This window comes from Syngnathus typhle, linkage group LG8, assembly GCF_033458585.1.
Source record: "Syngnathus typhle isolate RoL2023-S1 ecotype Sweden linkage group LG8, RoL_Styp_1.0, whole genome shotgun sequence".
Taxonomy (NCBI): Eukaryota; Metazoa; Chordata; class Actinopteri; order Syngnathiformes; family Syngnathidae; genus Syngnathus; species Syngnathus typhle.
Genome location: NC_083745.1, coordinates 6,151,328 through 6,173,313, shown reverse-complemented (window position 1 = coordinate 6,173,313; position 21,986 = coordinate 6,151,328). Strand labels below are relative to the sequence as shown.

The following is a 21,986-nucleotide window of genomic DNA, read 5'->3' as shown; positions in this document are numbered from 1 at the left end:
AGAAAGAAAAGTTCAAACATAAAGAGAACAGAGCATTCATTGTCAGAGTGGCCCGGTTACCATTTTAATGAAGGAGCCACAAAGTATACACTTCCACAATCATTAACACTCTGCAAATATGCTCAGACAATACGACTGTTTTTGACAATGACACAAATAAATACAGACAGATAACCGCCAACCAAAATATCTTCACTACAAGTTGCAGCTACCTGAGCTAGGAGTACATTTGAAAGAACTTCAGCACACCCTTGTTTTGGTTGAAAATATACACATTTGCACTTTTGTTTTTGCACCGATTTCGGCGTGCCGTGTTTCTATTAAGGCAAGCCCGTAGTGGCTTTCAAATTCACAACGCTGCGTCTCGCAACATCCCGTTGGCGCCAGTGGTAAACTCAAATTCCAGAACGAAACACACAAAAGCAAAACTAGTGCGGGAGTAATAACAATTTTTTTTTTTTCAAACCAATTTTTTATTTGAGTCATTTGGTAGACACAAACCACTTTTTTTTTTCTCCAGAATTTTAGACATTGTGTAATTATAATGACATGATGACTTGGGCTCATGATTGAATGTTTATTATGCTTAGGAAGTCAGTTACGCTGGTGGCTCGAGTCACGTTGTGGCAGCAGCTGCACCGTGAAGGTTATGTGTACACTGCAGACCGAGCGGAACAGGCATGAATGAGAATATGGGCACGGACGTACATATGTGAACACACACATTCATGATGAACCCCGCAAAGTCGCTCGTAAATCAAAAGCCGAATGTTTTGCGTATGCCCAAAATAATAGAGAAGATTGGAGGAGAGTGATTTGGATCTAAAATTGGAACATGGCTCCAGTGGGTTTTTTCCTATATATTTTCTTCTCATCCAAGAAATTTCCTTTTCCATGATGAGCAGGCAATTTGGAAATTGAGGAACTGTGAAATGAGCACTCAGTTGGCAGCGGACTCAGATCAGATTTTCATCCTCCGCCATAAGCCAAGCAAATGCTGAACACACAGGAAGTGTAACATTCTTATGGTGAGATGTTCGGATGTCGATGAGTGTCTGTCCTTTTGAATCAGTATTCTCCTCTTAACTATGATGTGGACCTGCTGGCCAGATGTTCCCAGTAAGACACAGGTTTTCTTTTGAGACCAGATGTAAATACTACTTCGAAAAGGAAGCGTTAGAAATACTCCATGTCACCGCCACTGTATCAAGTTTGCTTTTTCTCCATTTCTCACTTGCTTGATTCCATTCTTTCACTTTTTCTTTCTTTTTATCTCTCACTCACTCACTCGCTCCCACAGCACATAATGTGTTCTGCAGCTGTCTCACCAGGGCAGGTGGTGTGAGGGTGATACGATGAAGAGGTGAAAGAGAAGTGAAGGGAAGGGAGGAAGAAGGGAAATCCAGGAGGGGGGGTGAAGGCAGAGGGGAAGTAAATCTTTGGGGTTCATTGCTACTGGAGTCGAATTCCTTCTCACCAGTTGCTGAAAGCTTCCCTGCATGCGTGAGAACCAATGCACAGGCAAACATATACACAAGAGACATAAGCGCTGATTGCTTCCTGTCAGCTCTGACCATTCCCCCGGGGCTCAAAAATGTCAATCCCCAACATATGTGTGAAACCAGGGCGCCTTGAGTTTTTGAGCTACATTGTCCAGTCTTAAACAATAAATCTGTTGCTTTGATTTTCTCCCCCCGCCTGCTTTTTACAGGCACCTGCCTGTACCAGCCACTTCAACTTTCATCAAGCAGACCGCCTAATCATGAATGAACTTATGAAACAGGCTGGGTGATAAAGAAAGGGTGTGGGGGCGAAGGGTTGGAAAGAGTTGGCAGTAACTGCCACAATGTGCATGTTAATTCATTTGGTTTATTTATATATATATATATATATTTTTTTTTTTTTACTTTATTTTATTTATTTACATATATATATTTCAATTCTATCAAATTGAAAAACTAGGCTTGAGTATATCACGTCGGTTTTGTTGATATCAGGTTGCTGTTGATGAAGCTGGAAAAAAAAGAGATGCATCTATAGTTGGGGTAAAAATGTGAACTAAAATGTTCACAGAGCAGGTGGCAAATGTAATATAACACTGATTTCAAGACTAAATGTGTTGGCATCAACAGAAGTGTTGTATCAAATGACAGTAGCATTCTGGCAATCAGTGTACACGTAAAAAAAAAAAAAAGGCACAAAGTTTTACACTCAAACAGCACGTTGTGATTGAGTATAGCTGCAGGCGCCTGGTGTTGTTTTGTGAATCATATTGCAGCATGCTATAGCAGCTACATCCGTGGCTGTGGCCCTCATTCCTCTGTGGCCACATCAAGGTTTCGCAATAAGGAGGGTGGGCTAGGATGGGGGGGGGGCTAGCCCTCCTCCAGGCCACACTACAACCACCACAGCCTTTATATGCAGATCCAATGGAATTTAAGTTAGAGGATGTGACTAGGAAAAGCTGGTGCTGTTTTTCTAATCATAAAGGGGTGCAGATTGCAGAATGAATATTGAACATTAAAATACTGAGAAGATACATTTTTGTCTTTGGGCATCACATTGATTCAGCGACCCGTCACTTACTTTTGGGATTGTAAATCCAATAAAAATCAATTATTGCTGGCTCCACATTAGTTAATTCCATATTAATGGCCCTGTGCATTAACAAGAAAAGTTGTGGAAGGTTTTTTGTTAAGAAGAATATGAGCCTCAGCTAGTTTTCATTTGGTTTACGAGCTGTCTGCATCTCTAATGCTTTGTATTAGACTGCCCCCTTGTGTTTCTTCATCTGCTGCTTTTCTGCTTTCTAGCTTACGTCATCAAGTTATCTAACAAGTATTGGCAACATAGAAATCCTGGCTTGAGTGAAACCAGCAAATGTGGGAGCAATAATGACTCTGAAAATCCTCTCATCTTTGGTTGTAGGAGTTTTTTCCATTGACTCTGTCCTCTTGATCAATTCAATTAGGGAAGCAAAATGTGCACGGGACACAGTATATTGTTTATTGATAAAGGCTTGCATGGCTGGCGAAAGACGCACAATTCCACATGTGTCAATGGATGATTATTCAACAATATAGTAATTAGAAGCAGCGTTCTTAATATTCCATTTGTTAGGTGTCCCTAAATTTGAATGGTATTTCATATTGTGTACACAAATGATATTTTATGACACATATATATATATATAAATGACATATTTTCCAATGATTTCATTTAGTTTAAAGTACGACCAACTGTTGTACTTGTCTGCATGTTTCATTTCCTATGACGGAGACAAAGTGGTGATGTCATTTCCCAAAAATAAATTGTTTCTACTTACACAAAAAATTAGGCGGATTATTTTGCCTTTTGTTCCTTTACTGTACCAAAAATAAAACCAAACATAAAAAGGTTCGTACTTAACCGTAATTAAATCTTATCTGTGTGGTTTCACCGTTATGACTGACTCCCTGAGGGTTACCATAATTATGAAGTGGCTGGTAATTAAAACAAGTTTGAACAAGTCTGATTTACGGCTTGCGTTTAAATATCACCAATGGATGATGTCCTTTGCTAACACAACACACACAAAAATCAAACAGAATGTGTTTGACCTCGGTTTGAACAAACACTGATGGGCAGATATTTTCAAACTAAGCGATTCAACTAAGACCAACATTCATAAAGATAGGTTCTTGAATGAACCTTATTGTTGTCAATCTTGTGTACGTGTAGGTTAAAAAGACACACCTCTTGACCTAGAACACTCATTAACTGAGCCAGCAGCCGTTCCATGTGCACTTGTTCATTACGTACACACCCATAAACAAATATTCTGTACCAACCATTGACCTCCAAGACCTCTCTCTCTCTCTTTCTCTCACACAAACATACACACTCACACACATACTGTCAAGATTTGCAGCCGCAAGTTAAGTATATGTTTCCATCCCCAGCAATGGTCGACAACATAATGGCCCAGTCCCGTCAAAACAGCTTGAGTGAGTTATAGAGTAAGACTTGGCTCTCAGCGGTGTGTAATCACTACATCCATACATCCTTACACTGCGTTTGCAGAAACAGGTATATGTGTCAGTGTGTCCTGTCGTCAGCAAAACGCACACTAGCAGTAAAACCAATGCGATCCCAGAGAAATTGCGCATGCAAAACAGTGTCGCGGATGACATTCCTGCTGATGGAATTGTTCTTCCTTCTCCTGTTTCATTTCGAGGAGTGAGACAAGTCAATCGAAAGTGAGGGAAGGAAAGATATTCGTTTACCATCTGGGTGTCAGCCAAGAAGATTCTGTTCTGCTTCATATAGGGCAGGGATGAGCCACTTCAATGTTTTTTTTTTTTTTATCAGCGCACTTCCTAACCAGTTGTATGACAAAAATATCAATACGAATATATGTTTTCATTTCTCTAAGTTTTTACGACATGAATTATGATTGGATTTACATCAGGTTAGTTTCACAACATACGGTATTGTAATGCATTTCATTTTTCTCTACTAAAGGACTCTTTGTTAACGTTGAGAAGTAATAGACCGTGATGTGGGTGTCGCTGTGCCATAAAAGTATCTATTAAACAGCATGTACTGGAATTATCCAGTGCAGATACAACTGTAAAAAGTGCGTATTTAGTGCTGCCCGGACTGCTACATTTCAGAAACAGCCTATTTATGACTGTAGAAAAGCTTTAATGAAAGTGGAATATGTGCCATACAACTGAGGGCTAAGAACTATGAGCTCAATATTAGCCCACAATTATTATCAAGTGAGTCACCGACACAGACAATAAAGAAAGTAATACGTCAGCTGTGATTGGAGAAAAGTTGACTGACATTACCAATGTGTCCATAGCAGAGGTGGCTTTGAGGTTAGCCTGTTCACTTGACAAATGGGTCTTGTCAAAGACCTTTTAACAAAAGGCAAATGCAAAGGTGATATGTCAATCTTATTGAGCTGATAGCTGGGGAGTAAGTAAGTAGATTCAGTGGCGCAGCTAGAGGGTGGGCTGCGGGGGCAAGGGTACCCCCCCACCCTGAAACATACTTGGACTCCCAAGGTGCAAGACCAAATATTCCATCCTAGCTCTGTTAGCCTCTGGTGATATTTCACTGGTAGACAGTTCAGCTAAATGTCTGACAGATGCAGGCTTGGGATCTTGAGCAACTGACAGAAATGTGCTTTGTGCTGAAAGGCAAAAGCTTTACGGATTCAAGTTGAGTCTTGTGTTCACGAAAGCTGCGATCAAAACTCATACAATCGTATAAATACGGTATAATACCTTTTTAAAAAGGAAACTCCATAATCTTCGTAGTCATCACTTGAACACTTGAATGTGCCAAGGGATATTGTAGGTACCTTTGATTTTTATGAAGCAAAATGTCTTTAACATTGCTCCAAGCCAAAGGCAAACAATGCTTTGAATTCCATCACCACATCCTTCAGCACACACACGCACACACAAGTGGTTGAGTGTATAAAAGGCCCACCTTTGGGCTGCCCCAACGTTCACCAGCTGTAATGCTCGGCTGTTGACTTGATGTTGACTTAGCCATTAAAAGCTGCAGCAGGTCTGAAATCAAAACCTGACCGGCTGTTTAGCTTGGACCGAGTGTGTGTGTGTGTGTGTGTGTGTGTGTCATGACTACACACTTGAACTAGGTGAAACATCTGTACTTCTGGCAAGATCCTCTCACAGGTCTAGAGTGCATCGGTGAAAGACAAATGTGTCACTCAGATTAACAAACGCTTCTTACTGAGAGTGTCTCACAAATGTCATTTAGTCTTTTAGAGCCAAAACAAATCTTACGTTAACATTTAATTAACGTGAGACAAAATATGATCAATAGGAGAATAAAATTGCCCATTTCACTAACTATCACAGCAGACTCAAATATCCACGGAAAAATATTCTATTTTTTTTCCCGCAATTTTTCTTTGTGTGTTTTCAATCTGTGTTTCCATTCCTGTGCTGAACGCTTCTAGCCTTCACATTTTGTTTGACTGTTGGAATGATGAAAATTCTTCCAGATGGACTGTTGATGGGTCCCTTGAAAGACGTCCTTGTTTTAGGTAATCACAGGATGGAGTCAAGCGTACAAAGAGCTAATATTAGTGATGGAAATGAAAGGAACATGGATGAAAAGAACGTTTGGGGATCGGTGTCAGATAACCTCCTTCAGGTCTTTGACGTTCCTGTAGTAGATCACGGAATCACCTCTTAGCAGTTGAAGATGGACGATTCTTTGTAATATTTTAAGTTTCTATTTAATGTAAATGGACACAGCGACTAGCCACAACATCACTTGCACAATAAAACGACATCCAAGGGGCAAATGGACCAGTTCCTCTGCAGGGTCCTTCTGAGTCCTGTGGAGAATATATGTATCTGTTTTGTCACACCCTGTATAAACTGAATGTGTTGGATTCTAGGTTTCCATCTGCAGTCCTTTGAAAAGCAAAATGGGCCCACATTTCTGACAGTTTGTGTTAGTTTTACTTTATTGCATAGAATTGAAAGGGCTTTTCAAAAGCAACCTTCAACCTTGAAGAGGCGATAACAGCCCTGACGTTGTCATAATAGTTTCTAATCATCTGAGGCTTGATGAAAGTCTGTTTATTATCGTTTCTTACGCAAGCCAGGTTCCATCACTTAAACTGCAAATTAAACCTACCATTATCCAGGACGTAGAAAAAAAATTGCTCTCCCAATTTATTTACCAAAGCTTAGAATTTCAACAAGTCAACAAATTACTGGAAGGGAGATATGCTGTCCAAAAAAAATAAAATTGGCCAAGACACACAATAGTACTGTACACAATGTCCTAGTTATTGTATGGAGCAGCATTAACGGGAAACATGTCGTAAGACCTTGTGGTTTGTCATCAGACCTTCCAAATCTTTGCTAGACTTTTGAGTACAATACAGACAAGACCCTAAAAATACGCACGATAGTTGGCTCAGCCTTCCAGCTATCTTCCAGCTATCGCTGCCTGTGGGTATCTGTGCAAGTCTGTGCAAGCATGTTTGTATGCTCGTATATCTACTCAGGTTGTGTGGGTGTGTGCGGTAAGTTGTGTTGGTAAGGAAGCATCCACACAAACAAACTTGCGGTTTGCTCTGTAAAAAAAAAAAAGCTGGGGTAATTTCCTGCTACATAGCCGGATGAGAGTCTGGACATGTTGAGACAGAAGAGTGACTGGTACTGTGCTTTATCATCTCGGTGAAGTGGAACCAATGTTGATTTCGGGGATTAGGGAACCTGTGAGCATAAAATAATGATGCTGTTATTTGAGTTACCTGAATGGGCATCATCAAAAAATCTATTTCTCTTCAAGCCTAAATATTTTGGACTCTTCCAAGCAATCATTTGGGTTGCAATCAGTTAACCTGCTAGCAACCCCGTCTCTGTTTGTTATTCGTTCAAGCTTCACATTATTCGTAATTTAAGCAATAACGTCAGCAAACATTATAAATGTTAACAAATGATTCAGTGCCACTATCAAGACTTACTGTAAAAAAAAAAGTCCTATTGCCCAACTTCCTATCAACAATGGCTTCTCAGAAAAAAAGGATGGAAAATCAGTGTGCATCTCAAATGGATGGGTGTGTGATAAAATAAATTGAGCAACCTTGCAGTCGGATTAGCGTAAATGTTAAACGTGTACAGTAGTTGGATTTCTGAGAATAATTTCGGAGTATAAGGCGGAACATTCAAACGTGTCTGCAGGCCACACTCAAATAATTGGATGGATACGAACAATATTATTCTGCAGCTTGAAAGGGCCCATTCTGCACACACACACGCATGCATGCACACACACACACACACACACACACACACACGCGCATGCATAAGGGAGAATGAAAACAGTCCACTCGGCACATGGCCTTGGGTGTACTTAAGCAGAAATAAATTAACAGTGCATTTCCTATATTTATTCTGGAGTCGGACCAAATATTTTCACAGCCTGCATGTCTGACTTTATAACGTGTTACTAGTTCAAGATCTGAACTGTGGATAAACTATGCATGTTCACAGACACACACGCACATGCACAAGTCATTAATGTGCAAGCTTTACAGATTACTCTGGAGGTAAGTAAGCCTTCTGATGGATTTCATTTGAAGTGACGAGAAGTGGCTTCAGTGCAGAACATTCAAAAATATTTTCTGGGGTTTATTTTACAAACTTGAGATTTTTCTCCATGTCTGGACTGAGCTGTGATTCTCTGCACTGAAACAAAGGAGGTTTGTGTGTCTGCAGCCAGCAGAGATTAGAGTACTCTTTGATTGCTAATGCTGCATTAGAGCAGGACAAAGTGGTGAGAATGACAGAGACAAGGTGAGTGGGGGTGACCCGGAGCAAAGGATGAGTCAGCATGACGAGTGAGCTCGTACAAGCTGAAAGAGCAACTTGTCGATTCATGCGTGCTTGTGTCATGCCAAATTTTAATATCCCTTGTGGGCATCACGTTGTTCCATCTGCGTTATGATGAATCTCTGCATGCTGGTGCAAGATTCATTTCACCCATCTGTGGTGGTTGTATTCACGCTGGTTATGATTTAATACAGTATTGACTATGGGTACATTTGAAAATGGATCATTTCGTAAAAATGCATATTTTTAGGTCCCTGTTCCCAACTGCTGAACACACAATGATATTTGTGTGTGCGCTTCTGAGCAAAGGCACAATTATTGGATGCCTCGAGATGATTATCCTGTGCAATTATGGTGCGTTGTCAGTTACGTTGAGCGACTGCTGGGAAAATGGTGGAGCCGCAAATCCTACATGTTAAACCTGTTCAAGATTTTCAATAGCAGAACCTTATGTGCGCCATCACGACCAAGTTTGGATAAATCACGGACTGCTTGATTGTGATGTGAAACAGAGCAAGAACTCATTAGGAAGTGACACGGCACTCGGGTAGTTGCCAGACACAAATACATAGAGGAGCAACTGCTTGTGTTTAGTGGACGTCCTCAGAGTCATTCCACACATGACTGATTTCAAGAACATTTATCATTTCAATAAAAGTGAATACAAATCATAAAAATAATATAACAATAAATATAACAATGATAAAAATAAAACAATAAAAGGTCAAAAATGAAAAAAAAAAAAAAAAAAAAAGGTCAGTTCAACATGATCTTGGCTCGACTCAAAATGGAAAAAAGTTCTTGGACTCCTAAGACTTGTGTGATTTATGAGCTCACGTTGCACTTGTTGCATGGTAGCATCAGAACACTCTCATGCATGCTATGAGATGGATTCCAGTCTCATATATGTTCACGTTTCTTTGATTCTTTTCTGGGTCCTGCCTTTGAACTGGAGTCCATGTAATACACTCGAAACTCCAGCACAATTTCCTGTACTGCTGAGGGACACGTTATGATTGGGTTATAAGTTCAGAGTTAAACGCACACAATAAAGCCGCTGTACATACACTTTATCTCAGACAATGATGGAAAATAGAAAGATATCGCAGCTTTAAAGCTTTTTCTTAATCAGCCGTTCATTTCAAGATTTTTATTGGCCATGTTTGAGCATGCCAAACAAGGAATTTGACTTTGGTACATCTTATCTTTTCCTCAGATCCCTTTTAGTCATGCTTGGCCTCACTCTCATGCTTAATCCAACGTTTGCATTAGTGTAAAATATGGCTTAAATGTAAAGTGATGGAGCCATTTTTAGCCCACGCTTTATTGAATATGCAGAAAGCAAGTGCATAACCACCTTAAAAAAAAAAAAAAACTTGCCTTATTCCTCCCTGAATATTCAAATACTCATTCCTTAAATCCTTTCCCCCCCCTTATCTCCCCAGGCCTCTTTGTCTCTGTAGCTTCAGCGCTCTGATAAACACAGTTGATCCCGCTACTATGCTCTCTGAATGAAGTGTTTGAAGGGCAGCCTTTCTACTCAGGACCTTGTTTATTCTGCCTTCTCTCCATCAACCGTGTTTAATGTCACCACGGCTTTTCTCTCCATACCAACACGTACGCGCACGCACACACACACACGTGTGCGCACACACGTCATTAAAACAGAGGGAAGAGAAGAAGTAAAATATATATCTAGATACAGAATACTCGAGATACTTTGTAGTACATACTGTATGTATTCAATTTGGTGCGTGTGTGTGTGTTGATGTGCATTAAGGGGGGTCACGGGGCTCATATGCTGAGTGAAACCAGGCGTACCAACAGCTTGGCACACGCACACAGTATTTGTATTCTCACTTTGTGCCGAAAACAGCATTCCCTCTATTGAAAGCTAGCGTGTTTGTGTATGTGTGTGCACAAAAACCTGTTTGAACAGTAGGTTTGTGTGCTGTCAGGTTAAGGTTCGTGATTTGTGTGGTGTGTGAACACAGCTAATGTTCAAAGTGAAGCAAGTGTCAGCGGACTGCTGACAGTTCAAATCCCCTTGTGGCAAAATAGATTTTTCTACAGTCCAAGAAATGCGTGTAAATGTTTGCACATTTGCTCGATGAAATATACTGGCGGATTCAAGTCATTTTTTACCCCCACCCCGAGGTCTTGATCACCCCCCCCCCCTACATCTTCTGAGTTTACAACTAATTTGGTAGTCAAGTGGAACAACATCTGCAACCTATTTGGTTTGTTGTTGTGTTGAGCTGGTCATGAAGTTGCATTGGACACCACAACTCTAACCTTCTGGACAGAAGATCATGGAGACATCCATTCTCTCTTCGAGAAGCCCCCTAATCTCCACATCAATGGACCTTGTCTATGCAAAAGCGACACAGTTGGAACAAAGTTTCAATAATCTGCTAACATTAGACTTTGGGTGGGCCTGTGTGTTTTCATGTGCAGTGGAGCATTTCTATTTTCCACTATTTTAAGAAGACCATCTTGGAGGAAAGGAGATGTTGTGTGAAACCACGAAACAATCCATTCAGAAAATGAAAGAAGCACACTGAACATTTGGGTGGCCCTATCTATCGTGTGTAGTTATATTAACGTGAGGTTAGGATTGTGCTAGCATGCATATGAGAGGGAGAGCGAGACAGAGAGAGAGAGAAAGAGAGCACCACATGGACATAGCCATAGTCTGTTTTCAAATCTTCATGCTCTGCACCAATAGTCATCCCACTTCCTATTGGCACAAATTTAGTTTCATCCACTGTGTTTGTATTAACCATAGCCAAAAGGAGCTAAGCAGGGAATGTGAGAAGAGCAGGTGAAGTGTCATGACTATTTTTTCTTTCCATGACATCTTTGCAGAGTAACCAGATAAAGTTACTCTTAACTTAGAAAAAAAAAAAGAAAAAAAGAGGCGGGTTCATTTTGTCAAGCCAGTCTTTGATTTATTTGCGATAAAAAAATAATTTATGATTATACACCAAGTTACCTCATTTACTCATAGTGATGAAGTGACATGAGATTATCATCATTCTGTGGCTAATTATTTAATTATACAACACATGTCGAATCATCTTTTGAAATGTGATTTTAATTAATGTGCCATGAGATCTATTTAGCTTACGGGCCTCATCTTTCAGTTGTTTTTTTTTGTTGAGCGTTTAAGTTCCAAACACAAATACCTAATATATGTCTTGATGGACTATGGAATTGACCTGTTTATTCCATTGCTTTTGCACAACAGTCAATTACAATCAAACAGACCAAAGAGAAAAAAACTGAAACAGGCTTTGAGGATATTTAAGTGAAGAGAAAACATTTCGTGATTTCCAAAAATGACAACATTTGCCCTGCATATCACTTGTTGGACAAATGAGGAAACCACTGTGCAAATAAGATATGATGCCTCGTTGCTCTGATTCATCTGACTCATCTTCCTTACTTTTTTCACAGACAACACTTTCCCATGACTGTGTTGAAAGCCTTGTGCACTGTAAGCAGTTTAAAAAAAAAAAAAAGAGGTCACAGTGGTACCCGTAGATTAGCAAACACAACAATGCAGATTATGCAGATTCATTTACCTTGGAATTCTCTAATCCCTTGGCAAATTGATTTTACAGGTGGAGGCACAGTACAAAAAAAGTGAATAGACAACCAAACAAACCACAAAATACAATAGATTAGAATCAAATACTTGTTACTTTTAAAGAGAAAGTCGCAGGTTTTCAACTTCTTCAAATCTCAGAACCTTAGCCGCTGTGCTAAATACTAGTCATATAATTACTGTATTTATGCTTCCATTGTTACCCAAAGGTGAAAAAACTCTTAACAACAAAGTCTGAATGTTTACCGACAGCTTTAGAGGCCCATTATTCTTCAAAAATTGACATTTCCCGAACAGTACAGACTTTACGAAGCAAACTTTATTTTTTTTCTTCCAATCTAACGAGTAACTCTGCTCTATTTCTTTTTGTTGCCTCACAGGGTTCAATGATTAGAAGTGCAATCAAGCAAAACTCTAAGAAAGGTTGAAGAGTCAATAAAAGGAACGGTGGAGGGCTAATGAAAACAAAGCTCGAGGGTTGACTTCATCAGTGAATTATAAAAGTTGCCTAAATCTGCACGATCATACTATTGAAGCTGAAAGACAGCCAAGTGAACATTGTGGGAAAATAACAGGGTTCATCATGCCCAGTCACGTTACACACTCTGATTTTGCATACAGCAGATCTTCCTTTCTTGTACCATTTCACCGCTCTGTTATGTCACATTCAGTTTCTGTCAAACAAATTGGTGTAACAATCATACGCAATTTAACGGCATTCCCATTGCCTTGGCGACCTGCCAAGAAACACATTGCAGATTTTGCCAAAGAGGCATGCATGAACATGTGAATAAATATTGCAAAATTATTAGGTCCGTGCGGGTATTTGTGATGTAGTTAACTCTCGACTTAGATAAAGAAGGTCGGAGAACATGTGAAGGTTTAGGATTTCACCCCACTAAATGCAACTTCCCAAATGACCTTAAGCGTTTGTTTTTAGGGATATGTGCGTGTATGAGTGTGCGTCTGTGTATTCACGCACTCGTGTTTCAGAGAGCTGGAGAAAGAGCGAGACGCCACAGAGGCCGGGCTGTAATGGGCCGGCTCGGTTTGTTTGCACAGCCACCCTGCAGACCCAGCAGGACTACAGATTCAATCAGAGAGGATGTGGTTTCACTTAACGCTGTAGATACGAGAGGGTCCTTAAAGTAGGCAACGTGTGGCCCGGCCATGTTTCTGTGAGCATGCGTGTTTGTGCATGTGTATGTTTGTCTTCCTTTATCTTGCATTCATACCTGCATGTAAGGCTTGTAGATACAAGAGGGATCTTGATGGGTTGAGTTGCAGTCAAAAGATTGTTGGACTTGTTTCATTTTTTTTTAATACCGTTGGTCCTCATTAGTGTCACGGGTGAGCTGGACTCTCGAGACGTAATAGGCACTGGATTGGTCATCAATGGTTAATTATAGTCCTCCGCCATGCTGGCAGGACAGTAGTGATATTGTTAGGTGAAGGGATTCCAATGGAGAGCAGTAATTAAATGAGTGTTTATCAATCAACATTCCATCCAAGTGAATTCACATCTCACTTTGATGAAAATGACAATGAAATTAGGCTTGGACTTGCACACAAAATCCTCATTCACTATCTTTATTGACATTAACAATTGGATGACCAAATCAACTTGAATGGAATACTGATTGTATTTTTGCCACACAAAAAAAAACACGTCATAGTAGGATCTTGCGCCATAACCTGGCCAACGGCACACTGGATGTTTTTGGTCTGTGGTCCCATTTTAGTAAATACATCGGAGTTGTGTTGTACTAGCCTCATCCCGACAACTACAAAGAAAATCTGTGAAGATTTTCCATGACTGGGATCCAAATAGAGGGAAGCAGGAAGGCAAGGCCGGTGTGCTTTTACAAAAGAACTTGAATTTGAATCAACAAAATGGTAAACAAGGTTCTGGGAGCAATCAAAAACCAAATTGTAGATAATGAGATTCAAACTAACAAACCAAAGCTGGGCATAAACTCGCTACGGAATGAAAATAAGACATGACTCAGGAAAAGCGTGACTGACTGCGACGGGAACAGAAGTAGTAAACACAATGACGCGACCAAGACAAAAGGAAACTATTGAAATAATTACAAGCAAACCGAAGAGAGAATGAGGAGCACCTGGACAAGACACGAGTGGCTGGTTGGAAGACACGAGAGACTGGGTTGATGGGTAAAAATACAAATAAAATGACCTAACATGCATGACAACACATGAACCACAAGACTACATACAACCCCTGAAAATCAAAAATTGGAAATCATAGCAAGATCATCTATGTCAAATTGATACACCATACTGTCTATGATATATAATTAGGGAACACACGGGTAAAAATAAGTTTCTTGTAAAAATAAGTCATGATATAATGTGCTGCCAATACCATATCTATAATAATATCTGTGGACATAGCGGGTTAATGGGTTTAAAATATTGCTACACCCACAACTGAGAGCCGAATAAGCAGGAAAAAAAAGAATGTTGAATGAATTACTCAGCCCCAAAACTTTTCCACAAATAAATCAAATGCACATTGTAACATGCAATCTAGAATGTCCTTTAAAACTTTTGGCTTCCTCCGCTAATCATCCACAGCAACTAGCATCATGGCAGTATATTTGGATAAAAACCTGAGTAAATACAAAGTTGAAAAGTTCAAGACAAAGATAGACCTCCTGGCACAAGAGCAACAGACTTGGCTCGCAGATTGTAACAGACAGACATTACTCAGTCATTTCTTTTACTAGGTCACCGAATGGTTGAAGTTGATGACAAGTAAAGAAAGACATGCCAATGGTCCGCTTGTCTTTGGTTCAATCGTTTTCCAGTGTTGAGCAACCCTGCCATAAGAGAACTATTACAAGTTCATGTTACTTTTCCATTTCAGCTCAGATGAAAATCACTCTGGCATCAGCAGCGATCATTTCGCGAAAGGAAATGTGGTTGCTTTGTGTTCAACAGTTTGTAGTTTGCACATGCTTGAAATGAGCTTGCATGTGCTTCTTTTTAAAAAGAGACATTTTGATGAACAGACCAAGTGATTGTCTTCCAAAACTCCCTTGGTGTCTTTCGTCTTGCCGGCCAAGCCTCCCTGCTTCTTCTTAAATTACAGTTGTCTATCTTTAACATCTGCAAGGAAAATTAGACCCCTGAAACGATTTGCAATCTTTCCGATTGGACAAAGAACCCCGCTGCCTTTCATAGTAAATGACCTCTATCAGGATATATATATCTTTTCTATATCCACCACGGCTAGCTTTTGCCCTCAGTGTGCATTCATTATGAAAACTCTTGAATTTCAGTACAGCAACTATTACGATAAAGACTTCAAGGTGGAAATGTAGAGCGGAGGCCATTTTGGTTCTTCAATGGTAGACGTAATGGAGGTCATTGAGCGATGCCTGGACAGGAAACTCGGGGGCCGTTGGGGGTCGTTGACAGGCGTCACTGATTTCCCTCTCCACTCATCTGTGGAGAAACCAGAACCCTCCAGCTGACAACACTGCATCTCCCCAAATACACAACTGGCCAGAGATTTGTTGGTAATAGCTGAGGAATGATGATCGCCCCCCCGTAGTCAAGTTACACAGGAACCTTTACGGATGGGGAGAGCGTCTGAGACTCGGTGCACGTAAATTAACTCAACAGAGGTGTTCTATGTGAGCAAATAAATTAAAGGTGTTAAATTAATTGAGAAATATCTCCTGTTATATGGTATGCACATCTTGGAAAAATAAATTTAAGCTCAGTGAAACCCTGTACTGCTTGAATCTTCTACGTTATGGGATCAAACAAGAGTGCTCATGACCTACATTCTCAAATGCTGCTCTCGTATAACACAACTTGATCTAAGTGATCAAGTCACTGTCTTTCATGAGGGGACTCCTTGTCACACACATTCTCAAACCTACCACAGATGGAGCGAGGCGGCTCCATTGGAGAAAAAATGTCCAATGCGTGCGTCACACTGAGACAAACAAGAGGATTTGCTAAAGACAAGTGAAACCAAACAGGCTTAGTGTCCGTTGCGTAAGGCACCTTCACTGAGGGCATAAGAAGCAGACCAAACATTGCATTTGCTTTGATTATCATATCAAACAATGTTTGGCGACACCAAAATAAAACACATCTGTACTTATCGAGACAAGAAAAAAAAAAATCACCTTTCAATGATCTGATTCTAACGATCGGTTTGTGCACCAAAAAGAGTAAGAAAAGAAATAAAGGAGAGTTTTGTGTTGATTTGTATAACATTTTTTTCAAAACCCTCCTATGTTTACGAGGGTGATAGAGGGATTAAAGTTTCACTAAGGTTTGACCACCCACTGAACTCCAAGCACAAACAGTCAAACACATATATGGCTGGATTTAAACCACCGGTGAGAGATAAATGGGAAATTTGAACATGAGACTCACTGTGTCAACAGGCTTGGAGGGGGCCACTGAGAAGAAATTAATTCCTTTGTTACAACAGCAAACGTGAAGCCAGACAATGATCTGTACTTGGAAGGCATTTTGTGATAAAGCAGCTGACAAAGGGCCTAAATCTTGATGATGCAGTAGCGACAAAGTGGAAATGAAAAGGCCAGGAAAATGAGATGTTGCAACAAGTCACCAAGCGTATACGGTATTGTAGGTTTTTCTGCCCTTGTCCTCTTTTTGGGACCTCGTCCATTGTATTGTGACTCCATTGTACTTTTTAAGGTCACACCTTCTAACCCTTGACTCATTCACTTTGATTAATTTTATCGTATTCGATCCATAATGGGGAGTTGAAGTTGCCCCAAATATTTTCTGCCGTCTGAAATAATATCAGAAGCAGACCTGTCCCATATGGCTGACTTTGGTTGGAAGGGAAGTTCAAACTCGGAATCCTTATGTACAAGCGTTGTGAATAACATTTGCAACAATTTAACAGAAATTCTAAGAGGATTATCCACTCCACTAAAGAGAAGTGGAAATCAGAACTTGACTTCATACTTTTGCTTTTCACACTCTATCATTTCCCACAGTTTAAGAAGTGGACCTCACATGGAATTCTAAAAAAAAAAAACTCCTAATAATTTACAGTCAAATATTCAAACGTGCTGCCCTAATACCGAAATGGAGAATCACACTCAAGTAAATTACTGTATAGCTCTGAGAACATGTGTTAGCTTCAATAACAGTGCAAATGTATACACACACGCACAGAGCAGCTGGTGGAAAGCTGTACACCTCAAACGCTGATAGACCCCCATTACTTTAATATGAAAATTGCAACCACATGAAATTTCTCCCATGGTTGAAACATACAGCAGCTGACAACCGAACTGTATGGCAGCCTGTCGATGGCGTTGTATTTTTTTTTTCTTTCTTTCTCTCTCCCCTCCTCCCACAACTCTCCATCAGGCACTTCAAGGTCTGCCAACCATAACACAGTTGGCACAGCATCTGCCCCCTGATCAGTGCCGTGCACGCTAGTTTTGTTTCTCTTCTTTTGACTTGTTTTTTCCATCATCTGTTTATTTAGCTTCTTCATCTCTTTTCCGAATGGAAATTTTGAGGTCGACTGCCTGTTCCGAGCGAACAGTTGTGCATACAAAAGTCTAAGATGAAGGATGGGCAGAGACTTGTAGAGAGACAGTGTGAAGTCATGGGGGGATTTAGATTTTAAACAGTATTGGTTCAAAAAAAGCTCCCACATGTTCTCTATTTCACTTGGGGTCCGATTGAAATGGAGCGAGGCGAGCGCTGGCTCAACCCTCAATCTAACGCAAGTACTGACATACACACTAACACACATACTCCACATTAACTACCGCTATCCTCGACATATTATGGTTTATAAAACAATAAAGTGCGGACAACTTCACTTTCATCCCTCCTGCTAGTTTGGACATATTATAATGTTGATGTGTGTGTGCAATAGTAATATAAGACAATACAAGTTGAACAAAGTCGAGACTAAAACATGCTGGTGTTTTTTTGGAGTCATTTTGACAATTCGAGTTTCTGCCTGACAACGACGATATATAAACAATTGATAATCATCTATTCTATTCGTGGTCAAATTCTGGGTCAATTCTGCATCATCTCTGGCTGCCATGACACTAAATTCTGGGTCAATTTTGCATCATCTCTGGCTGCCATGACACTAAAGTAGTTGGACACTCAAATAGACTTGACCTTTTAGACTTGTTTGCTATGACCTTCGTGTGAATCTCTTCTTTTTTTCTAACAGGGCAATTTTGGCGTATATGACTAAGCGATTACGCTAATGAGTAAGAATGTCCATGACAGTTGCAAATGAAAATAAATGTATGTGTTATACCATTGCTCCTACTAATTGTCAAACAAATGTTTGGTTTCTTACTGCTGGAATTGGATGTCGTCATGGAAAGGAATATATTGCAGATAAACACAGGACATGAAGCCCCTGCTCAGTTTGGTCTGCTCTAAACATGAAAGTACCTTCATGCTTGTGGAATGCAGCAACATGTAGATTTCTGAGTTTGTATATGAGTGTCTTAAGAACACAGCGTCTGTTTAGCCTCACCCATGCACGTCCGCGCTATTGCTCAACCTCGACAAATCACTTACATCACCGCGTTATATTACAGAGAGCATTTTAAGAAATATCTGTGGGAAAATATTTCAGAAACAAACTACAGTACATATATGACGGCTATTGCAGTCTTGGCTGATGATGCAACATGTCATTTTAAATTTATAGTTCATGCCAATCTCTGAGTTGTATCATTGTATGTAAAGTAGTTGAAAACTAGTAACATTTTGACTGCAGTTAAATTATTATAAAAAAGAATTTGTATACAGTATAACAAATATGTTATCTAAATTCTATCTAAGTCTGTCATATTTATTTCACCAGAAATAGACAAGCTTACTTTGAGCTGGTTGCCAGGTTTTAAGACACCATATTAATACATCAACACTACCTTGGCCCTTTTAAAGCACCAAACAATAATTCCCTTTATTGACTGGATCTGCAACCAAAATGCACGGTTAAGGGTCAGTTAAAGCACAATAGGTTGTCTCAAGCATTAAGATTTTCTTGATAGTCGAAACAATGAGCAAAACGTGGCCGTCCAGTCTAGACACACTGCGACAAGCTCACATGTGACTGTGATTATGCACCTAATCCCTCACAAATGTCCAAAGATCACCATTAAATCACTTCAACTACAGTCAGGGTACTCATAAACATACCGTGCAAGTTCCGAGCGTAGATTGAGCGTGGCCTCCCGGGGAAAAAAGTTCTAGAACCATACTGGGTCATACTGTACATCGATCAGAACCAGCATCACTCCCTAGGCGTTCAGATTCTGGTTATACACATGCACGCCCATTTAAATGGACCCGATCTTCCCTTGCGGGGAGTAAAAGGCAGAGCACATGTGCTGTTTTGACGGTACAGAAAGTTCCATAGAAACACCGCGACCCATTCAGCAAAGTTCCGTCAACACCTCATCATCGACACCATAACAGTCAGCCTTGCCTCCTCCAGGATTCATTTAAGCTTCACTGCTGCAATTTCAGGCATTCAAAGATGGCAGCGTGATAGAATCAAATGCTTTATCTGTCGAAGTTTGGCCGTTGTCCTGTCTGTCTCTGATGTTTGTTAACATTGGTATGGAAATGTTGGACGTAACAGTTATGATCATAACGGGAGCCATGATGAGGGAATTTCCACTCAGTGTGTGTTTGAGTGTGCCTGCGCCTGCGTGTGTGGGTGTTTCTGAAAGATTGGAGAGATACGTACGGTGATAGGGGTGGTTTGGACACCGGCACTAAGCAGGTTTGTACAGCCAAGTTATCATCATCTGATTCTCCCTAGAATTATTACGCAAATGATTCATTCCATGACCTACTAGGTTGTATAAAGCAGAGCTAATATGAAACAGACATTTTGTTGCACCCAGACCCGAGTATAAATCGAATTTAAAATTGTGTATGTGCATTTGTGTGCAACTTTTTTCAAGTATTTGTCAAAATTTATCTCAGTATAAGATCTTATGCGACTTCCGAGTTCTGCTGTTCCTCCTTCTGTGCATGGAGGCAATAAAAACATTAGATGGCTTGATATTCTATTGATCCCATAAGAGTGATTTTCAGGTTAAAAATGCAGTACGCATTGAGTACATATGTAATATCACTTTTCCATCTGTTTCTACTCATACTTTGTGGATTTTGGCATGATAAGCTTTGAAGGATTGTTACCTCCAGGAGAATTTCATGCTTCTGCAAGGCTGACTTGATTTCACACAGGCACTTTTTGGAGTAACTATGTTTTTTTTATTTGCTGTTGACGCTTTATTTTCATTTGCTGCTGGTTTTATTTGCCTTCCTGTGGACTTGTGTGTGTGTGTCAACACCCTAGTAATGAAAGTAGATTAAGGCGGTAATTAGTTCAATAATCACAACTACTCCGCTAAAGACAAATGAACTCCAGCTTGATAAATTGCTTGATAGTGACATCGATCTCCATGTTTTTTCAGGTTTTTTTTTGTAACAATGATTTCATTGAGGGAAAAAATTGTGACCATGCCCTCTGGATTGTTGTCATTTTTCATGGGTCAGCTCGTCCTCTCTGCTATCCAGTATATTCAGGAGTTTAGGAATGTGTTAATCCATTGAGCATGCATGAGACTCATTTCCTTTGATCAAAACAGCAGCAGCCAACCCTTTTTATGAAAAATTAGTTGGCTGAGCACTTTAGAGCTGGTCATATCTTTGCCTGCTGATGATTACTGCAGTTGCACCACCCTCCTGGATACACACACACACTCGCACACACATCCTGCAATCAGGCGAAAGAAGGAAGGATTAGTTGGACAAGAACTATGATTAATGAGTCAAATAAAAAAAGGCAGCCAAACAAAGCATTTACTTGGCATCTTGTTGCTGCTTTGAAGAGGGCTCCGCTTTCTTGTTCTTCTTGTGGGCATTCTGCAAGCAAGCAAACACACACGAAGCAGAAAAGCACACTGACAACATGTGAACCTACTTCCCCACATAAAATAGACTTTTCCATCTGTGGACTGCCTTTCACGCTGACTGAAGGCCTATAAATCAACGCTTGGAAGAAAGAGGGACGCCGGGCTTGTGTTTAAGCGCGATATAAAGTGGCAGTGTGTGCAGATGTGCGTGTTTATATCTTTGTGGATGATTTAAAGTCAACTGCAGAAGAAACCAAGGGCAGATATTCATTAATCTCTTTTTTTGTAGGCCACTCCGCTAGAGTGCAAGTCAAATACGCACCCACAAATATACATCCTGCTGCAATACCAGCTAACAACCTGCCTCTTTATTGGGAGTAAAACGAGAACCATATGGAAGTAAATATTCCGAAAAGAAATGTTTTCTGTACTGTTTCATGTATCTATTACAATAATGTGAGTGGTTTGCGTATGTGGCAGGATGTTCCCATGCTATGGAGTGTCAGGGAGCTGGCTGGCTAATGGCCAAGCTAGACCTGTGGCCAATAGAAGGAGAGCAGCCCAGCGCTGAGATCTCAGTTCCTATTATACAAATCACTGGCCAAGTCTTTCCTGTCTAAAATTGATAGATCTGGGAATGCGGGATAAACCGTCTAGAAACTGTCCACTGTCTGTACAAATGAAAAAAAAAAAATGAAAGAAAGCTATGCAGACGATTCTGCTGGTTTTTTTTCTTATTCTTATTATGCCCGGTCAGGCAGATGAACTCCCATCGCCATTCCAAAGGAGGTGGAGGTAAACTGCCGTGGGAGTTGCACATCCCCTTTGAAAGCCATTTTCCATCTCCGTTTGGAATGTTTACATGTCTTGTGGAGATGAGTAGTGATGTCACAGGCTGGCACACTCATGCTGTGTCAGGAAAGCGGGGGCAAGTCCAGAGAAGGGATTGCCGAGAGAAAAGAATGAATTGCTGAAACGTCAGGGTTTTTCTTTTTTCCCTTCCCACCACACTGTAAATTAGTATGCCAGTTCCTTGATGGAAAACATTTGGGGGGGGGG

At 40.3% G+C, this 21,986-nt stretch overlaps 1 long non-coding RNA gene across 2 annotated transcripts; it reads right to left on the bottom strand.

Moving 5' to 3' along the window:
- Positions 1-6,478: 6,478 nt before the first annotated feature.
- LOC133158638 (uncharacterized) lies at positions 6,479-21,924 on the bottom strand. Of its 2 annotated transcripts, XR_009715258.1 has the most exons (3): positions 20,879-21,924; positions 19,198-20,788; positions 6,479-7,256 (listed from the first exon to the last, which is right to left on the bottom strand). It is a non-coding gene; the product is annotated as an uncharacterized LOC133158638 (long non-coding RNA). The 2 variants fall into 2 exon arrangements; XR_009715257.1 differs by having other exon boundaries at positions 19,198-21,924.
- Between the last annotated feature and the right edge of the window lie 62 nt (positions 21,925-21,986).